The following is a 21,405-nucleotide window of genomic DNA, read 5'->3' on the forward strand; positions in this document are numbered from 1 at the left end:
ATTGTATTTACCATTCTATAAATATACTACAATTTGCTTATCCATTCTCTGGTTGATAGACATTTGGGTTTTATCCAGTGGGCTATTATGATAAAAGCTGCCAGGAATGTTCTTGAACAAGTTTTTGGTGGACATATGTTTTTATTTCTCTTGGGTAAATACTTAGGAGTAAACTTTCTGGGTCATAGGGTATGTTTAACTCTAAAAAAAATTGCCCAACTATTTTTATTTAATTTAACTTTGCCATCAGCTAAGTATGAGAGTTCTAGCTTCTCCACATTCTCACCACTCTTGGTATGGGTCAATCTTTTTAATTTTAGCCATACTAATGGGTGTGTATTGATGTTTCTTGTGGTTTTGATTTATATTTCCCTGATGACTGATGATGTCATACTTTTCAAGTGCTTATTGACCATTTGTATATCTTCCCTTGTTAAGTATTTGTTCAAATTCTTTGCCCATTGTTCTGTTATGTATTGCAATGTAATTCAAATAACCCTGAAACTCACTGGCTTAACAGTTCTTAATTTTATGCACAAATATTTCATTTGGGAAAGAATCAGTTCAGACAGCTGATCTCTGCTCCACATGGCTCAGTTAAAGTAGCACAACTGGAGTTGAGGTGTTTACCTCCAATATGACTCACTTACATGCCTACTTGGTACTGTCAGTTGGAAACTCAGCTGAGGCTGCCCACCAGAGACGTTGGTTCCTCTTCATGTACATTTGTCCATATATTTCTGGGCTTTTTCAAAGTGTGAGTGCCTGCATTTTAAAAATTTGTGTTCAAAGAAAATAGAAGTGAATGTTAGAATGTTGGCAGTCTCTTAAGGTTTTGATCTGGAAACTGAGTAGCATCACTTCAATCATACTCTGTTGGTCAAAGAAGAAGACTTTACCCATATTCATGGTGAAAGGAAATACAACCTACTTTTTAATGGGGGATTGGACCATATTTGCTCTGCCATTTTCTATTCTATGTTTGAACCGAGTGGTTGGAATGAATGGTTTACACTCAACTCACATGAAAAATAAAATCAGTCCCTCCTAAGACCTAAGCAAATTTCATTCTCTACTTTCTACCTTCCATTTATCAAGAAAACTTGAACCTGTTAGCAGGAAGTCAGCTAAGTATGGGTCTTATCTAATACTTTCCCCTTATATCCAAGGTAGTGCCAATCCCATTCCTGCCTGCTTCTAATGCTGTCCATTGCCTTCAAACAATTGCTTTTTATATTTTGTCCATAGTTTATCATTGTTTTGGCAACACTGGTCTGATGAAAGGTACTCCACTGTTTTGGGAAACAGCTCTTTCATATGTGTATAATGTATAAAATGTATTATAAAATATTTAAAATGAAGAAATAAAAAAGTAACCCTAAGCAATGAATGTAAAATATAAACATTAAGTCAAATCAAAAAAGCATTCACATAGAAAATTATACATGGTCAAGAATAATTTATTGGTTATTTGACATTGACTAAGTTATGATGTTAGGAATCCTTTGGACCTTTGAGGCTTGAGGCTTATAATTCTAATAACCTTATAATCTAATGTATTCCTTCTTTTTTTTTTTTTTTTTTGGTACCAGGGATTGAACTCAGGGGCATTTGACCACTGAGTCACATCCCCAGCCCTATTTTGTATTTTATTTAGAGATAGGCAGGGTCTCATTGAGTTGCTTAGTGCCTTGCTCTTGTTGAGGCTGGCTTTAAACTCAATTTCCTCCTGCCTCAGCCTCCCAAGATGCTGAGATTACAGGTGTGTGCCACCACGCCCAACTCATATTCTTTGATTTCTATTTTGTTGAATACAAAAAATTAAGGATTTATAACTTATGTATTCAATGTGAAGTCAGTAAATATAAAAAAGAAATTTCTCAAGCCCTAAAATTCCATTTCAGATGGAGATTACAGTTCTTTTCTTAAACACGGTTTGTAAGGCAAAGAAGTACCTGAACGTGGGCCAGGAAATAATCACAGAGTAAATATGGCTCGTTTTCTCAGGTTTTTAATTTTAAATATAAAAAAGTTGGGGAAGATAAATTCATTTCACATTAAACTTGAATACATTATGGCATAGAATGCAAACATCACATGAAAAATTAAATTAAAAATGGGAAGTAGAGAAACATTGTTCTTCAGAGAAATTTTAGGGCAACGCTTTACCCAGATGCTGTGAGATGAAGTCTTTCTCTCTTCTGGTATTCTGAGATAAAAGTTTTGGAAGTGATATAAATTCATTGAGCACTAGACAAGAGTCTGAAAATCTCTTCTTTGTGTAAGGTCTGCAACTGCCATTGGATCTGTACCATGAAAATGTTCTTTTTACTCTGAAGTCTACTATATTTATTTAGCTTTATTCACTGAATGCAGTCTTACCCTGTATGAAGTGCTGCCCTCAAAACTGTCCAGCTGTTCTTCAGTGTGATTTTGGTTGATGAAGATAGGATGAAAGATCCGTTTCTCTGACCTTCCATCAAGGCAAAACACAGTTGGCATCCTGCTCTTCTGTTCTAGCTGTAGACAGAACTGAGATTAGCATAAATGATTTCTTCCAATTGACTTCTGAGGGGTACACTATAAATGGATTTTCAGTGTGATTTAGGGATTCCTTCCACCATAGGCCATCACAGTGCCTAAAGTACCACTCCTTTGAGGTAGGACAGGAGTGACCTTGACAGGTTAATCTTATGAGAGACAATGGGAAGTCCCTTCTTAAGTCATTTGTCATTCATAAAAACCTTGATTTGAGCTAGTAGGCTGTAATTTAAAAATATGTCCTTAAGCACTTAAACATTCTTTCTACCAAAAAGTGAATTATCCTTCCCCTAAATATAGGCCAGCCATAATGTCTTGTTTTTACTGAACATAATTAGGCAGAACTGACACTGTGTGACTTTTCAAACTAGGGTAGAAAAAGCAACACAATTTCTAGACAGAGAGCTCCCTTTCAAGTATGCATTCTGGAAGCCACAGAGCCAACATGTAAGAAATTCAACTAATTTGAAGCCATACATATGGGAAAGACCAGTAGAAAACTCATGGACATAGGGAAAGATGCTTGAGGGCTCCAGCAGTTCCAGTCCCCAACTGTTTGAGACTCCTTGTCTACCCCTCAGGCATGTGATCAAGGAGCTTTCAGATGACTCCAGTTTTTGAATTACTCCAACTGCTTCCAAGTGGAACAGATGAGCCACTCCTGCTGATCCCTGCCCAAATTGAAGATTCAGGAGTGAATGAATGTTACTTTAAGCCATTACTTTGAGGTGGTTTGCTAGGTAACATCTAGAGTGTGAATGGATTATGTCCTATTGCTTATAAAGATTTGGAGAAAATAGGACATGAATAAAGTTTCAATTGTAGACTAAATGAGAAAGGCAGGAAGAGTCCAGTTTTTAATTTTAACAAGCCTAATTTGTTTTGTTTCCTTTATAGATTATAGTTTTGGTGTCCTGTTACTTTAAGGTTTTATAATTGGATTGTTGGGAGGGAAGAGGAGCCAACCTGAAAAGATAAGCCAAGGCACTATTAACAAGAAGGTATTAGTTCTCAGTCCTGTGTGTACATCACAATTATCAAATATGGTTTATAAAACATGTGCCTAGAACCACCTCCAAAAAAGTCTGATTTAGATTGATCTAGGGTGCATCTGGTGTATCCTAATGACTGACAGTGTTTAGAGGATCCTCTGGTGATTCTAATGTGCAGCCAAGGGTGAGAATGATTGAAAAAGAGGTCAAATGTATAAAATACAGGGAATTTATTTTTTTGATACATTGAACTTTAATTAATGGAATATCTTACAATTCTAGAGAAATCACATGTCAAAGTGTGCAACTGAAATTTGGCAATATTGGGAATTGAACCTAAGGATATTTTGCTGCTGAGCTATATCCCCGGTCCTTTCTTACTCTCTCTCTCTCTCTCTCTCTCTCTCTCTCTCTCTCTCTCTCTCTTTCTCTTCTTTCTTTCTTTCTCATTTTTTTTTTTTTTGAGACAGGGTCTCAGGTTGAAGTTGGCCTCAAACTTGTAATCCTCCTGCCTTAGACTCCCAAGTAACTGGGATTACAGGTGTGGAATACCATGCCCAACCCATAGTGTATTTTATGTGAATATAGAGATGCAAGGAAAAGTCTCAGGAAGAGGGACTGGAAATAGAGCATTTGCCTAACATGTGTGAGACCCTGGATTTAATCCCTGGCACCAGAAGATGACCAAAAAAAAAAAAAAAAAAAGTCTCAGAAAGAGAGCAAAGAAGTGTTAAGATGCTTTCATGGTCATCTTCAGAGGCCTTTTTGTCCTTAGGGCATAGAAGCCATGAAAAAACAAAACAGGTATTAAAGAAATTTTCAGTAGAAATAATATATAAATTGTTGGGGAGTAGTAAATAGGGTAAACAAAAACATTGCTGGTACATGTTGAAGCAATTGGCTTGGAAGGTTTATCTACAGGCAGTGTTCTCTATTATGGCAGAGTGCAAGCTTAGCAAGTCTTCTTCCCTAAAAAGACAAGCATAAAGCTGAAACAAACTGTTAAAAACTGTTGTAGAACTCTGAAAATCAACTGGAGAAAAACTAAAAGTTGAGAAATGTCTATTCATGCAAAACTGCTAGAACTTTGAATAAGAAAAGTTGGACCCACAGAGATCTATAGCCTTCTTTCTTGGGACGGTCCCTCCCTTTAAACCCCTCCAAATATTGGTCATTGCACTAGTTTTACCAAGGCAGGGCTGACCATGAAAACAGCAGCTTTACAGCTGGACTCCATTTGGACTGGAGAACCAAAACCATTCCTAGATGCATTATCAATAAAAACAGTGTCTGTTTTTATTTTATTCCTATGGATAGGAATTCTCACAGCTCTGCTAACCTGGGTTTTTAGTACCAGTTAAAGGAAGTGATGACCAGTTCAAAACTTAATAGGGAGTTCTTGGAAATGAGAGTCATCTAAGGGCTAAATAATCTCTCCATTTCTCTGGGCTGATGTGAAGCTAAATTTACAGCAGACCAATGTAAGTAAGAACTGAGGCAGAACTTCGAATCCCAACCCCATCACCTTAACACACACAAAGACCTGTCAGCAGAGAATTGAAGCTTACAGGCTCCAGGCGAAGCTTTAGCATAATTCTCTCAGTCACTGATCTGCTGGTAAGCTGTGGAGACACATGGGAAGCTAAGCAAAAAATAAAAAATTAAAAAAATAACTGAGTCAAGACGTCAGTAGCTGCACATCTCAGGCAGACCACTTTTGTAAAGTAAGTCCAAGTAAATTACTAAAAACAATAACTACCTCTTGAAAAAAATCAGAATCCAGACATGTTACAAGGTATGATCTGAAACATCCAGTTTCCAATAGAATATAAGATAGTCAAAGGAACAGAAAATCATAACCCATGCTCAGGGAAAAATAAATCCATAGAGACTGACTCCAAGTGGATCCAAATATATTTATCATACAAAGAATTAAAAGCAGCTCTAATAATATATTTTAAAAGCTAAAGGAAAAATATGATGGCAATGACATTCTAATAGGAATTTTCAATAGAGAAGTGAAAATGATAAAAAGGAAGCAGTAGCAATTCTAGAATTTAAAAGCACTCTAACTAAAATGAAAAAGTTAAATGGGCAGATTTTTCAATGGCATATAATCCGTAAACATGAGATAGAGCAATAGAAGTTAATTACTATGAAGAATAGGGAGAAAAACATATTGAGGAGAAATTAACAAGTATTCAGAGACCTTGGGACAACATCAAATATTCCAACTTACATGGAGAGTTCCAGAAGGAGAAGAGAGAGAAAAACAGGAAAAACATTATTGGAGAAACCATGACTGAAAGTGTCATATATTTAATGTAAAACATTAATTTACACACATCCACAAAACTCAATAAGCTCAAAGTAGGTAAATACAAAAATCCCCCTACAGACATTATAGTAAGATTACTAAAAACCAACACAAATATAAAAGAATAGCAAGAAAAAAAAAAAAAAAAAAACTAAGCCCAAACTGGGGAACAAAAAAGTAATGCAACTAGTGGCTGAATTTTTATCTAAAACAATGGAGGCAAGAAGGCAGTGGAATGACACATTCAAAATGATGACACAAATTCATATCCAGCAAAACAACTCTCCAAAAATTCAGGTGAACTAAAGACTTTCCAAGATATATAAAGACTGAGAGGATTTACTGCTAGCAGACCTGCCTTCCAAGAAACGATGAGAAATGAAAGGAAGTGACGCCACAATGTGAATCCATAGGAAGAAATAGAAGCACCAGAAACAGTAACTTCATATAAAAATATAGAAGACTGTATAAATATATATTTTATTTTATCTTACTTTTAAAAATCAGGTTGTGCAAACCAATGATTATAACACTGTATTGTTGGGTTTATCATATAGGTTTCGTAACAGTTGAAGCACAAAGGAGAGGAAATTAAAATGTATAAGAACATGGATGTTATACTTTACTGAAATAAAACACAGAATACTTTACCTAGAGCAACATATTCAAGTGCACGTGGAACATTCTCCAGGACAGACCTTAATAAGTCTTAAAACATGGTTTCATAAACATCAAAGGATAGAAATCATTCAAAGTGTGCTTTTCAATCACAAATTGGAATTAAATTAGAAATTAATAACAGAAAAATTTAAAAACCTACAACAATATCTGGGAAGTAGATGACACCTTACTAAATAATCCAAGGTAAAAGAAGAAAATAGCAAGGAAAGTTAGAAATTATTTTGCCCTGAATGAAAGTGAAAAGACAACGTATAAAAATGCATGGAATGTAGTTTATGCAGTGCTTACAGGGAACATTACAGCTTTAATCACATATTTAAAAAGGTATTGTCACTGCTTAGGAAAGTCAAAGTTATAAATTAGAAAAAGTTTTATAGGGTGAACAATTTCTAGACTTTGTCAGTTTAGTGTTTATGTGCCTTGGTCAAAGGTTTTTTAGGACTTTAAATACATGTAAAAGCATTTAAAATATATGCATGTATATAAATGTATCTACTGAATTGTAAAATGCTTTATACAGAAAAGTCTTGTAGATAATTGTCACCATATATTCAGATTCTGTCCACTTGTGAAACCCTGGGCTAAGTATTTTTATACATACAGTCTAAGTGAATATTCACAACAATCTTATACAGAATTATCAAGAAAAATTGTTTATAATTTTCCTACTTTAAAATGTCAAACACACGGCAGAGCTGGCTTCAAATCCAGGTCTCTTGGATGGCATGGCCAGTACCCTGAGGTTTTAACCCACACCCCTCCCGTTCCAATCCCTGTGATTTGCCTTAATTCTCAAGCCTCTACAGTTTACATGTTCTTCTACAGCCATGAAGACTAAGATGAGAAATCATTATTCCTCATCTTTGCAACCTCTGATATAGTTTTGAAAATTCCTGTGGGTTCTTGCTGTGCCAATTTTTCATTCCTCAAAATGCACAGCTTTGCATTACTTTGGGTTAGTATACAACAGATTGTTTGCTTGCTTGCTCTACAAAGCATATATGAAATCATGGATCTCTGGCCTTTTGCCTTCTATTCAGATTTTTGCATATCCTGTGTTAGGTGTCTAAGTTGGTGTGCCTGCTTTAGAAACTTGTAGTGGTCTGATACTATCTGTAATAGAGATTCACATTTTATTTCAGCAAACAGTAGAGTTGTGCTATTCTGATTTGATGATGAAGGCTGAGTGTGAATAGTAGTAACTAGCAATATTGATCAGGCACAAATGTAGTATCAAGGAATATCCTGATAATGTTATTTGGACATGAAATCAGAGCATTTTTAGATTTATGGGCTGCCTGGAAGTTTTAAAGTCATATTTGGGACAACTTCCAAGTGGCTAGTCTGTATTTTTTTTAAAGATAAAAATTGCCATTTGGAAAGAAAAATTATGTGTCCAGTGACCAAAACCATATACTTGATTTTCTTTGTAATAAGTGAAAATAGAGACTTAGGCATAACTTACTTTATTTTGCTTCCCTAGTCTATTCTTTCTTTTTTTCCGGGGGGGCAGTGGGTGCTAGGATTTGAACTCAGGGGCATTCAACCACTGAACCACATCTCCAGCCCTATTTTGTATTTTATTTAGAGACAGGGTTTCACTGAACTGCTTAGCGCTTCACTTTTACTGAAGCTGGCTTTGAACTTACTATAATCCTGCCTCAGCCTCCCAAGCCACTGGAATTACAGGTGTGATAGGCTGACAGATCTGACTCCATGAGAATGTTCTAGGCCAGACTCTAAGGGAAATGACTAAACAGACTCCATTTGCTCTGAGACTCCATGTTATGTAGGAAATAAGCTTCTCCCATGGGGACACCCCGCCTCTGTGCCCATCATCAGTTACTTGGTGTGACATGTTTAATAATATGCAATGGCAACTCCTATGTAGTAAAGAATTGCTCTCTTTTGATTCCTATTGCTCCTACACAATGTACCATGTGAACAGTGATTGTGTGGATGTTAGTTTGTACCTAGGTAAGGGTCATTTTGACCCACTTCCCCCTCTGTCGATGATCTCACGATGTTAATTTCAAATCATAGCAACAGACACTTATGATTAATGTGATTTTTGGTATAAGAACCCCTACAACCCTGTGGTCGGGGCTGTTCTCCCAATAGCCATTTTGTGGGCCATTGTGTGTGACAGTCAGCCGGCCGGCTTAATAAAGACTCTCAAATTTGGACTTCTTAGTGGTGATCAGTCTGTTCTTAAGTTGCGCCCCATAACATAGGTAGGCACAACCATACCCAGCACTAGTCTATTCTTTTTTGACTAGAAAAATGGAAATTGGAAAGATTTTGAATGACTTCTCTCCAGTTTTCTTATCTTACAGATAGAACAGAGGCCCAAAAGTATTAAGTCCTCAAAATCAGAAAGAGAGTATTTTATTTACTGTGCTCTGCTTTGAGTTACTCCACGACGTATAGAACAGCAGTTTTTAGGCTATACCTTAACCTGTGTTACTCCATTTTTAAAACCATAGTTTGTCATAAAGCTACTCCATTTTGAGTTTAAGTTCTGAGGTGGAATGACTTTACACCACGTTTGTGCAAGTGAACAACCACTATGTGCCTGGCACCACCATAAAGCATAAACTGGTAAATAAATTAATCATGCTAATAAGAATGACCACTTGTGAACTTACCGAATTAATCAGAAGCACTGGATGAATAAGCCTGTCAAACTCATATTGGAAAGACCAGGCCTATGAGTTTTATCAAACACCAAATGAAGTGACTCCCTCTCATGAAACCCATAAAAGGAGGAGAACTCCAAGACTGGACATGGTAGCACCCTGACCATGCCACCTGGTCACTCATCAAGACCCTTGACCAAGAAAATTGCCATATCAATGAACTTTCAGAGAGTCTCTGTTTTCTGGCTTTAGCAGAGTGCAGTTTCTTCTGCTCATGACAACCACACAAGTCCCAATCCAAGCTGACACTCCAAGCTGACATTGTGAAACTACCATCCATTCAGACCTTGGTCTAGAATAAGTCCCTGTGCTTTGACAACTCTATACACCGAACAAGTTCTTTGGCTGGTTTTTAATTTTATTTGACCACTTACTGTAACTCTTTGCATCCATGTCTGCTCTCTGTCTTTGTTCTCAGTTCAGCCTTCTAAATCCCTAATGCCGCCTTAATCCTTTCTTAGCTTTTCTAATATATATATATATATATATATATATATATATATATGTGATATATCTGAATATATATAAATATATCAGATATTATATATGAGATAAAAATATATCAGATATAAATATCATATTATATATATATGAACAATTGTGAAGGGTGATATGTAACTTGAGTGTTATACATATTCAAAATTAAGAGTGGAATAAAAGAACCTATGATTGCCTGACATGACTGTCAGGTGACCCACGAGTATTCAGTGAATTGCCACTGTTCAAATGGTGTAGCTTGTGAATTTATTGTTATTCAATAAATTCTGACATTGTGGAAAGACACAAATGTGTTTGGTCTATGATAATAACATAGCACACTCAAGATATTTACCCTTGAATTTTCTGTACTTAGTAAGTTATCTGGCCCCTGAAAGTTGCCTTTAGAAGCAGGTGAAGGGTGAGTTTCCAGAAGAACATCCATTTGAGACCTAGAATAAAGAAACACATCTCAGATTTCTCAGGTTGGTTTGAGACTTTCTTGTAACATATATTTATTTTGAAATTAAATTCTTTCTAGGGCCTAGCAAGACCTTTAACCACTGTTAGTGAAGAACTGACTATACAAAATAGAGACTCTGGGGTTTTTCCCACTAGAGTCTTCATTTGGGGTTTTAAATTCCTCAGAAAGAAGATACATAGATGTAGCAACCAACACCTAATTGAGACACACAGGGTCTCCTTTCTCCTGTGTTGGATGACCTAAAACAAAGGTCTCTCAACAGCTCTTTTCTCCAGTCACCTGTGAACAGCTTCTCTTTCCAGTGACTTGGGTCCCTATTTTTTAAAAAAATTCCTTTGAAAATAGCCACTTTCTAAGGGTGATTGTTCCTGAACTAGAAAATCTAAGAGGAGGTAGTAGAAGGGGTGCTATCACATCCTCAATTGCTCTCTCTCTAGTTCTCTTGTTGCTCCATTGTTGCTTTCTTACCTGTCTCAGTTTGCTATTCTTGGCTTCACTGTAGGCTGGGCTACTTTGCATTTCTATGGTTTATCTGCATCTGAGTGTATTCAGTTCTTCCCCTTTCTCACCTTTGAGTATCTTTCTCTGAATCTTTCTTTGACATGATTGACCCCCAAAGGTCTTTCGGGTTATTTAAGGGCTGAGCCAAAATGTAAAGGGTGTTGCATGGTTGTTTATGTGAAATCCTAGACTGTATGGGCTGAAAGGAAAGAGGGCAGAAGCAGCATAGGAGGAAGATGTTTCCTGGCAGGTGGCTTACCTATCAAGCACAGCTTGGGAGTGCTGGGCAATTGCCTGGCGCCATCCATCACCACCTCTACACTTGAAGTGTGTATATGGGATGTCTATAATCATAATGTTCTGCCCATTGCCTTTGTGAGTTTCCCAGGTTGATTTTGTCTTGGACACTCTTGAAAAGTCATTAGGCCCTTAAGGGAGAAGAAAGATTATTACCTGGAGAGAGCTCCAGAGTAGGTGGTCTTTAGGAAACAGAGGTGACTTTCACAATTCAGAGTATGAATGAAAGAGAGCATGAAAACTCAGAATTGCTGATGTAAATGAGGCAAGGTCATTGTGGGGTGGGGTGGAGTGGCTATAAGTGTCAAATGCGTGTGGGAGACCAGGATGGGAAGCAGTGAACAACAGTAAGGCCCATTAGTCAGGTGTCAGAGATGGAACAGATTGAGATACGAGTCCTGGATTGAGGTGAAAGACCCAGAATCAAGTTCTTGGTTTGAATGCCTCTTCACCTCATGCCTGGTGTATATAACAGGGATGGAGGGTGCAATTTAAGGAACTGAATGAACTTATATTCTCCCTAAGCCGCAACACATGGGCTCATCCTGTCCAAGTAGTGGGAGAACTTGATCAGGGTGCAGTTCGTGGGGTGAGCTTGGCCTTTCATGAGCAGGATTTCCCCACATTTGGCCTCAGGCTGGCAGGCTGAACTTAAGGTACTAGAGGGAGTAGAAAGATTGAGATGTCTGATTGTGTGTATTATTCTTGCCTGAAGTTTATAACTACTTTTTCATTTAAATGCTTTTGTCTCGTTCTTTATTTTCAGTCATCCATGTCTTTTTATAACTCATCTTGTAGGAAACTTTCAGTCTTCAAATAACTATAAAATCAAAATTGGTGGGGGCAAAATACTTATTTCGTTCAATCATGTGTCAAGCACCCTTTTTGTGTATGCTGTGCAAAGAGTAACCCTAACGGGCTTGGAGAAGTGACCATGGAATACTGCAAATTCTGCTCTGCCATTAGATGCTCAACGGCTTTGTGACTGGTGACTGAGATTCCTGTCCTATTTATTCTGTCCCCCCATCCCCTGACACCCAGCAACTAGTGGGTGCTCAGTAAACATTAGCTGAAAAAGCTGAAGACCCTGACACTTTCTTAGTGAACCCTGATTGGCCAGTTTTCTTAAGCAATATGAAAACCACTATGATTGGTTGTCAATAATGATTATATAACAACACTTTTATCCAAATGAGAACAACATGGCAGAAGTGGTGAGGAATAGAAAGGGCAAAGCAAGAGAAAAAGGGCTAAAAAGAACAGTTTGGGAGGAAAAAAGAAGAGTTCATTAAAAGTGACAGTTGGAGCAAAGAACATCTGACTTTAGTTCTTGAGATGAGGACGTCAGCAACAGAGAACATAAACAGAACTCTGATCCAGGGGGAAAAGAAAGTTGTCACTATGTTGAACACCAACAGTTCTCAAATGCATGGAAAACACTTCCTGAATGTTCTCTGCGTGCTGTTTGCAGCGTTAGCAAACATTGTAGCATATTGGCTAACTATCTTCAATGGCAGGAGACAGAGGACACAAACACAAATACAATGTAAAATAAAAATCACAGGAGGCTTTTTTTGGACTAAGCTCCCGCACTGGGACATAATAGACCAGACTGAAAATCCAAATGGGGTCCCTCATGCCGAGGTTCTTTGTCACCAAACTAAAACTAAGCTGATCTTCCAAAAAATCAGGATTACAGAAAACACTGCCAAATTTCTCAAACAAGTCAGTTTCAGTTGGCATGATATGAAGCTCCTCCTGCCTTCATCCTTACACTAAAGTAACCTATAATAACTTAAGTGAACCTATCAGTTAGTTTTCTATTGTTCTGTCTCCCTGTCCCTGCCTTACAAGAAAGTCAACTTTGAAATAACAATCTGCTTTTTGGTTTCTGTTTCTGCTTTCTTTAGTCCTTTTATGTCTGTAAATCCAATCTCCTCTGTTCTATTCATCAGAACACTTATTCTATTTTATGGAATGAAGTGTTGCCTAATTCTAGAATAGAAAATAAAACCAATTTAGGTGACAAAACTAAATTGTTGTAATTTTGTCCTTTGGCAAAATGATTTTTTTTTTGCCAAGAAAAAAAGTCACTAGAAATATTCCAGGCACATGAGTGATTAATAGGTAGTGAACTGTCCAAAAAGATCTGAATGCAGAGGTTTTACTGTGTGTGTTTGATTAGGTTCTAGTTGGCCCTATCGGTGTGTGCCCACAAGCCTATCACGGGACACTGGAGGAACTCGGACTCATGGAATCACCCAGGTGGGATGTGAAAGGGATGCTGGACAGAGTGAGGCAAGGATGAAGTGACTGTGTTTGCCCCTGCTGCCCCAAAGTTCTCCTGCATGACAAATATTACTTGTTCTCTCTGCAGACTTATGACAAGAACTGGGATGAAGACAGAGTGAGTTTAAAAATGCCACCTTCTGAGTAGGTTTCAGGAGACATATTCTCCTCCATCAAGGTCAGTTTGCTTGGTGAAAGCTTTTGGGACCTGAACCATCAGGAGAAAAATCAAAACACAAATGCAGGAGTGTCAGAAGCCTGGGCCTGAGTCTCAGTGCTTTCAGGTGGAGGGAATGTGAAGACTCATACGTTTTCAGATTCAAGTTTCTTCATATACAAAATGGAGTTAATAAGTAACCTATATAACTCACGAACCAAATCATGAATGGAAAAGTTGTATCTAAAGGTACAGAAGTGCCGGGCACGGTGGTGCATGCCTCTAAGCCTAGGATGCAGAGGCAGGAGGATTGCAAGTTGGTGGGCAATTTAGTGAGACTCTGTATCAAAATAAAAATTAAAAAATGTTGGGGATGTAGCTAGTGGTCGAATGCCCCTGGGTTCAGTCTCCTATATAGCAAAAGTTTAAAAAAAAAAAAAAAGTGCAGAATACTGGAGGGCATGTCTCCTTGATGGCCCTTGACTTCCAGAAGGTCTGGGATTGGGTGAGAGTCTCAGCTGGTTCTTCTGTTAGTTCCAGTATAGTGGTACTAAACACCTGCTCTATACCCGGGGACCACCTGGCTTTGGAGGAACATTTCTCACTGAAGAGTCTTGACAAGATTTCTATTTTTACTGCTTCCAGATCCTTCTTCTCCAGGGCAACCACATACACAATGCTGTTTTGCAATTTATTTTCATTTAGCCAAGGAGACCCTTCCCTCTTCTTCCTGACTTGGCTCTTATGGCCTGGCCATATTAGTCTTGGATGACTCCAAGCTATTTCAGTCTCAGAGCTGGCATGGACTTGTTATGCCAGCTGGAGAAGGACAACACACCTGTGGGTGTGCTAGGCTGGGTCTGGGAGGTGGCTGGGCAAGGGTCCTAATTACTCGAGGGTGACACAAGCTTCGCCAGCATGACTTCATTCATTTCCTTTCTCCAGGCTCTTTGAGCTCTGGGGACAAGCTCGGGATGTTTGTGCAGCTGTCCCAGCCCCTGTGGGAAGGACCTATCTTATCTGTGGATCACCCCTCTGGCCTCCAGGTGGACATATGTATTTGAGCCTAGGCCACACTTTGATATCTGGCTCACAAAATATTCATGCTCTGTCTTATCTCTCTTTTCTTTTCTTTTCTTTCTTTCTTTCTTTCTTTCTTTCTTTCTTTCTTTCTTTCTTTCTTTCTTTCTCTCTCTCTCTCTCTTTCTTTCTTCTTTCTCTTCTCTTCTCTTTTCTTTTTTCTGTTTGTGGTGCAGGGGATCAAAGCCATGCTCTACCACTGAGCTAGATCCCCCAGGCCCTTGTCTTTTCTTCTTCATGTTTGCAAAAGGTGCTATTTTAAACAAGAAAACTTAAAAACAGATGAATTGTGGTTTCTAGATGTCACATCTCCAAGAACATGATAGAAACCAGGATTCAATCCATCTGACTCTTTGGGACAAGACTTGACATTTCTTAAATTGGCTAGGCTCTCACTGAAGATGGAAGTGCCGAAGCTGCCAACTGGGGAAGAGTCACTGCTTCCTGTTAGAAGCGTGCTCCCTTCTGCAGCGATTGTCGCTCCAGCAGCAAGACTTGGGCTGGATGCTGACTAAGCCTCATGTGCTGTCTGCTGCATAGAAGATGCTGACCTGCTGTCTGGAATATGTCCTTAGGGCTGTTTTTCCAGGGGTGGTGACAGGAGGTGCTGGATCAGCAGTGGTCTCTCTTCCAGCTTCCTTGGAGCCCAGTCCCTTCTTCAGATTTAGGGGTTCAACTGTCTGAATGTAGAAGCGTGCCTTTCTTTGTGTGAGGTAGCCCTTCCAAGGACTGGATCTACATCCCAAACCCCATCACCTTCCTCAGGGAATAAGAATGAAGTGTTCCCACTGGACTGGTCAGCTAAACGTGACAGAGTAACATGTGGTTATAGAACTAGGGACAGAACCCAAGAGACCAAACTATGCTTCCTCATCACATCCAAATAAAAGATCTGGGTAGGAAGTAGGTCTTGTGACCTCAAGAAAAAATATTTGGAGAAAACATAATGAATATTAGTCATGGACGTTTTCATCATAAGGAAAACTTTTCATAGTAGCACAGTGTTGCCCAGGGCCCAGCTCATCTGGAATCACTCTCTTTGTGTATGCATAAGGTCTGCATGAGAGCACGTTCTGAGATGTGGGCCCTTGGCATCGTATTCCCCAAAGTGTGTTCCCTGAGTACCAGTCTTGGGAATCATTTTATGAGGAAAGGGTTCCATGGTTAAGTGAGATTGAAAAACACTACATTCTCTGCTTGCAGATTTACAATGTACATTAAAGACTCAGAATATATTTTGAAGAACACTTTAACTCAGGCTAACCCTGAATTTCTGTGTTAATCAGTTTGTGTTACTACAATGAAGTACCTTACAAAGAGAAAATTTGGTATATTTAGCTCATGGTTTGCTGGTTCGTGGGTATCGTACCTGTATTGGTTTAGTTCTCAGCTGGGTCACATCATAGTAGATAGCAATGGCAGCAGCAAGCCATGATAGCATCTCAAATTAGGAGTGGAGGGAAAAAGAGGATGGGTGGGACCATGCTTGCTCCTTTTATAGCAACTGACTCAGGAGACATACCAAAGGAGTTCCACTTGGAAATAACCTTATATCTGTAATGACCTCACACTCCTTCTGAGCCACTCCTCTCAAAGGTTCCACCACCTCCCAAAAGCACCATCCTGGGGACTGAGCTTTAAAATCACTATGGTCCCTTGGTGGACACTATTCATCTTCAAACCACTGCAGTTTCCCAAACTTATCTGATGACAGAATGAGAATTTTGTAATATACCTGTGAGGTACAAATTGGGAAAAGCTGCTTTTATGGAAGACACTGCACCATGCCTACAACTTGTCATATCTTTGCCTCAGTCTAGAAGTTACTGCTCCTTGGGGATCATTACCTTGGTTCATTTAAATGGGTGAGTAGTTCATGAACTCGGGGTTGGGTTTGCAGGCTTCTCATGCATACTAGAAATTTAGTGTCACAGACTTGAGAAGGACAGGTCCCAGGGGAGGGGCAGAATTATTGTCAATACAATTTAACTTTCTCCTATTGTAGCCCAAAACTTTGGGACTACAAAAATATTTAAATTATGCTCTGAGACTAGAAGGTTAATCCCTCTCAATAATTTTCCACCAGGATCTGGTACTCTGGAATGGTTAACTTAAGAAGTCTGGGTGGAGAGAGAACTTTAAACATCTGAGAGTCAAAGACCTTCCTTCTATTGTTCCCCACAGTAACACAGACTTGTGCATATAGCAGACACTTACTTCTTTATTTACTGAATGGGATTCATAAGGCTTAATTTTATATACAGTCTTGGAACATAGTGGGTAGTCTTTAGTCTGGGTTACTCTTGACTTATTTTTCATGTCCTGGGTTTGTTCTGTACAAAAATTTATAACCTGGAGTTTGGAAATGCTCAGTCAGAGTCCCAAATCTTCTGACTGGAGTCCCTCCAGCCACGTCAGTCCTGGAATCACAGAGATTTCCTACTTTGCTCTTCACACATGGTCTTGCAGACCTGGTTCCTGCTAGCACAAGTCTCAGTATGCTTGTTTGCTTTACCTGCTATTGTTTTGATCACCTACCATGTGACCACTTTTAACTCTATTTTTCTTTTATTATTTTTTTTTAATATTGACTAAGTTGTTGCATCTTATTCACCTGTAGCCCAGGTAGGGCTCCAACCCAGCTTCAAGACAGATTCAACATCCTGTATCCTTCTGGCTATGCTTGAGAATGGTTCCCAGTTAAGCCTTCCTGTTGTCACCTGTTCCAAGGTATGAAATGTGGTTAACCTTTACTTTTTTCCTCTCCCAACCCATAACCTGTTTAATACCTGGTATAGATGTGCTTCCTCAAAGGGAATTCAGGTGAAAGGAATGTAGGGGACCACACTGAGCTCTAGGGGCGTTTCAGTTTCTCAGTCTGGATGCATTTACCACGTAAGAAAATATTTTCTTAGAATCATCTCTGTGGATGCTTCTGTGATGCCGCTGGGATTTGATGGCAAATCAATGCTGCCTGAGGTCAAAGGACTTCTGGCTTCAAAGGGAAAATGTTCAGTGTTGGTGCATTCACTGACTGATGTTCCCTCTCTCGTTACATTTGATTGATTTTTATACAGCCCCCCATGTCACCCTTGACACGTTCTTGTAATTACAGTATGATTGCTTGCTATCTGTATGGCATATGTGTGCTTCATTGCAACTCCTTCTTTATAGTCCTTCCCTGAAGGCAGGTAAGGTACCACTGTATGCTACAGTATCATGTGACTTGAAGTCCCTCAATAAAAGCCACTTGAAAGAACCTGTGTTTACATAACATTACAAAGAGAAATGTTGACTCCATTAGCTCTTTTGGCTACAGAATGTCAATTATTTGACTATTTTTTCTTGAAATTCCCAGCAGATAGGTGCACTGAAGACCCAATCTGAATGTAACCAGTCTGTGTACAAGAATTGTCCCTGAATTCATTTCTTGGATGAAATTTTTATAAAATGACGTTCTTCCAGTGTGCAGAAACGTCTGTAAACATTAGTTTCAACGGGCTGAATTGGGATGGGCTGAGGTGGTGCTTAAAAGCAATCACCCAAAAGGAACTCTGTGGAAACCACAAAATAATTTGCAAGGCTCATAGAAAAACAGTTGCTTCAGATGTGCCCTCGGCACTCACTCACATTTACACGGCTTGGAGAGTTTTGCTTCTTCTGTGATGAAATCCATATGTCTCTGTTTGCCTTTCTCTTTTGCATAGGGCATTTTGTTCCTGAGAACCATTCTCTCTTCCTCCGTCTGTCCTGCTTTCCTCTGTAGATCACACATGTGCATGAACACTCTGGATGGCACCTGGAGAAACAAACAGACACCCACCCAGAAATAACATGGTAATGCAGAGCAGTGCCAGGGGGACCCAGGGGAATTTCTCAATTTCTACAAGCCTGCAATGGATGTTTTGCTGAAATTCCTAATTTAGAAACAAACAGGAAATGTAGCCCTGAGGTTCACACCTTCTTGTGAAAATCTTCTTTTCACCCTGATATTTCCAACTTCAACATCACTGTGGTTGAGGGAGTGTGAGCAAGATTTTTACAATTATTGTGTCATTGACCACCTGGCTTTCATAACAATCTCTGGCCCTGGACTTTGTGTAAGACCTTAGGCAACTTTTTTAACCTGGGAGGTATCTATTTGGAAGGCAATTAAAATAAGGTGTTAGCTTGAGCCACCTGGAAATGAATTCTGACTCACTTTTTGTGGCAGTCATTGGAGTCCAGAAGTATTTTTGCAAAGTTGCTTTATTGGATCTTTAGTGCTCATTGTGGGGTTTAATGCTAATGAAGTGATTCTGGATACATATGGATTAAATAACAACTACTTCTTTTAAAAAATTAATGCTTAATATATGCCAAGCATGTGTTCTTGTCATCTTCATTTAGCTGCAAAGAAATTGAGGCTTAGAGAGATGAGGTACCTGAATCCAGGTCATGCTGCTATGAAGTTGCAGATCTGCCACTAGATACTAGACCAGACCTGATCCAAAGCTCTATCACTTAAGCCCACTGCTAAACCACTTCCTAGAATATTACAGGTGATAGGGTAGAGGTTCTTTGCTCTTAATTGGGCAGAGAAAAAGCCGTAAGGTCAGGTACTCCATTACTGGGCGTGGGTTCTCTTTGCTAAGGTGAAGCCTGATAAATTACCTTTGTTGATAAAGGCCATGATTCTGATGGTTTCTGAACAGTTCTCAAGTAGTAAGGCCTATTCAGAGGGACATTATGGTTGAATGCACAATGTTTACAAATGCCAAGTGCTTATAAAATAATGACTCCAACATGGATTATTATTATTTTTAACCTATGAAACTGTAGATACTGGAAACTTTCAAGTCATTTCACAATGGCACTCTCTTGTCATTTTCTTCCATTTCACTCTTCCCCACATCTTTTCTGCTTAATATGGAAATTAGTCTTTCCTGTTGTTTAGGACTCAGTTCACTGAGGTTTTTTTTTTTTTTTTAAATCTAACAAGAATAATGTTCTTTATATATGAACAATAATTTCTACTAGGACATTCCCTCTGAGTGTTTGTGGGGTAATATTGAGTATCCATGGGACAATTATGATTATGATTAAAATAATAATTTCCACTTATGTAGTCTTGGTAATTGCTAAATTATTTTACATGTATTTTTAATTAACTCAAGTAATTCCATAAATACTTTAAATTCACTTTAAAGATTAGCAATGTCACTCACTTTCTCCAAGGAGTTAATGTCTATTTTTTCTTAGTCAAAGGCATACCCACAACCTTTGGGTCTCATGACACCTTCTCTGCATCTTTTGTAAGGAGCAGTAATTTTTCAGGCAACCATTCCCAAGCACAATATCTGCCGGCCATGAGAGGCCTTTTAACTTCTCAGTTATCATCATGTGGTGATAAATCTGGGTGTCATCAGACTTCCTCTACTCTCTGTTCTTCCAGAATAACCCTAACTCCACACTTTCTGCCCACTGGAACTGCCTGTCCATGAACATTAACACTCAAAAGTATGTCCCTAAACAGGAGCCTTGAAAAGTCACAGGATACCATGGCACATATTTTAGAGAGCAAGTTTTGCTTCAAGGTTTGGCTAACAAAAGTAAAATAATTTTAATTGTTCATTCAAAACATTTAATTTTTTTATAGTGAGATATTTTATCAAGCAGAAAATAATATTTACACATATTTTAAATAGTACAATCTTGGAATAGAATGTATTCCCAAACACCAAGGATGCACAAGTGCTTTTGTTCCTCTAGTGGGGACTTCAGTGGAAAACAGAATTTCTCAGCTATGAAGTTTATGAACATAAATGTTTGCAGTGGCTGCATGGAGTTTAGGGGAAAGAATAAAGAGCGTCTATGAGTCCTGCCTGGTAGGAGCTGCTAGAGTCCTAGATGGTTTATATGTTATATGGAAAATCAAACCAAGGTAATTTTATGGGCTTCTGCATTAATTTGGTAGAGTTTTGGTAACAAAATACCACAGACAGTATCCTAAAGAACAGAAATTTATCTTCTCACAATTCTGGAAGCTGGACATCCAAGATCAAGGTGTTGGCAGGTTTGCTTTCTTCTAAGGCTTCTCCTTTGCCTGCAGAGGGTTGCCTTCTTACCTGCCTTACCTGGCCCTCTAGGCACAAATGCCCCACATCTCTCTGTATGTCCAAGTTTCCTCTTCTTATAAGGACACCAATCAGATTGGATTTGGGCTTACTGTACTGGCCTCATTTTAACTTGATCACCTCTTTAAAGGATCTATTTCTAAGTGCAGTTGCACTCTGGGGTCCCAGGGATTAGGGATTCAACCTATGACTTTTGGAGAGCAATTCAACTTCTAATAGCATTGAAGACAGCCCCACCAGTGAAGTGGCATTTCACCTGAGCCCTGAAGGAATGCTAGGAGCTTGCTAGTCACCCAGCAGGATGGGCATGGAGTGGGTTGGACAGGAAGCCATTCTAGACAGTAGGAGCAGCACAAGCACAAAGCACAGACAGTACCACATGTGGGGAGGAAGCTCAAAGGTGTGTTCCTGGAGCCTGTTAGAAGGGAGGTGGAAGTTGGAGGAGGTAAATCTGGAGCCAGGGAAGGGATGAAACCAGGCAGGGCACCAAGCATCATGCTATGAGTCAAGAGCACATCCAGTGGAGAGACAGACGTGAGAGGCCTTGAGGAAGACAGTGACATGGTCAGATTTGCATTTTAGAAGATGACCATGTATACACTGCTTGGGCATGTATTGATGAGAGCAAGGTTGGGGACAGGGACACTGTCAGAGAATGATGGGAGGCAGGAAAGGGATGAGATTCAATAGGTTTAACTGAAATGTCCTTTGGATCTGACTCAGTTCCCTTCTGTGGTAGTCAATGCCCACTTCTTTCATTCCCAAAGAATACTA

The 21,405-nt window shown here is 39.0% G+C and overlaps 1 long non-coding RNA gene across 1 annotated transcript; it reads right to left on the minus strand.

Moving 5' to 3' along the window:
• Positions 1-2,082: 2,082 nt before the first annotated feature.
• Positions 2,083-18,245, minus strand: LOC124960745 (uncharacterized). Its single transcript, XR_007104116.1, has 3 exons — positions 18,146-18,245; positions 10,063-10,159; positions 2,083-2,520 (listed from the first exon to the last, which is right to left on the minus strand). It is a non-coding gene; the product is annotated as an uncharacterized LOC124960745 (long non-coding RNA).
• Positions 18,246-21,405: the final 3,160 nt, after the last annotated feature.

The sequence above is a fragment of the Sciurus carolinensis genome, chromosome 11 (assembly GCF_902686445.1).
Source record: "Sciurus carolinensis chromosome 11, mSciCar1.2, whole genome shotgun sequence".
NCBI classification, from domain to species: Eukaryota; Metazoa; Chordata; class Mammalia; order Rodentia; family Sciuridae; genus Sciurus; species Sciurus carolinensis.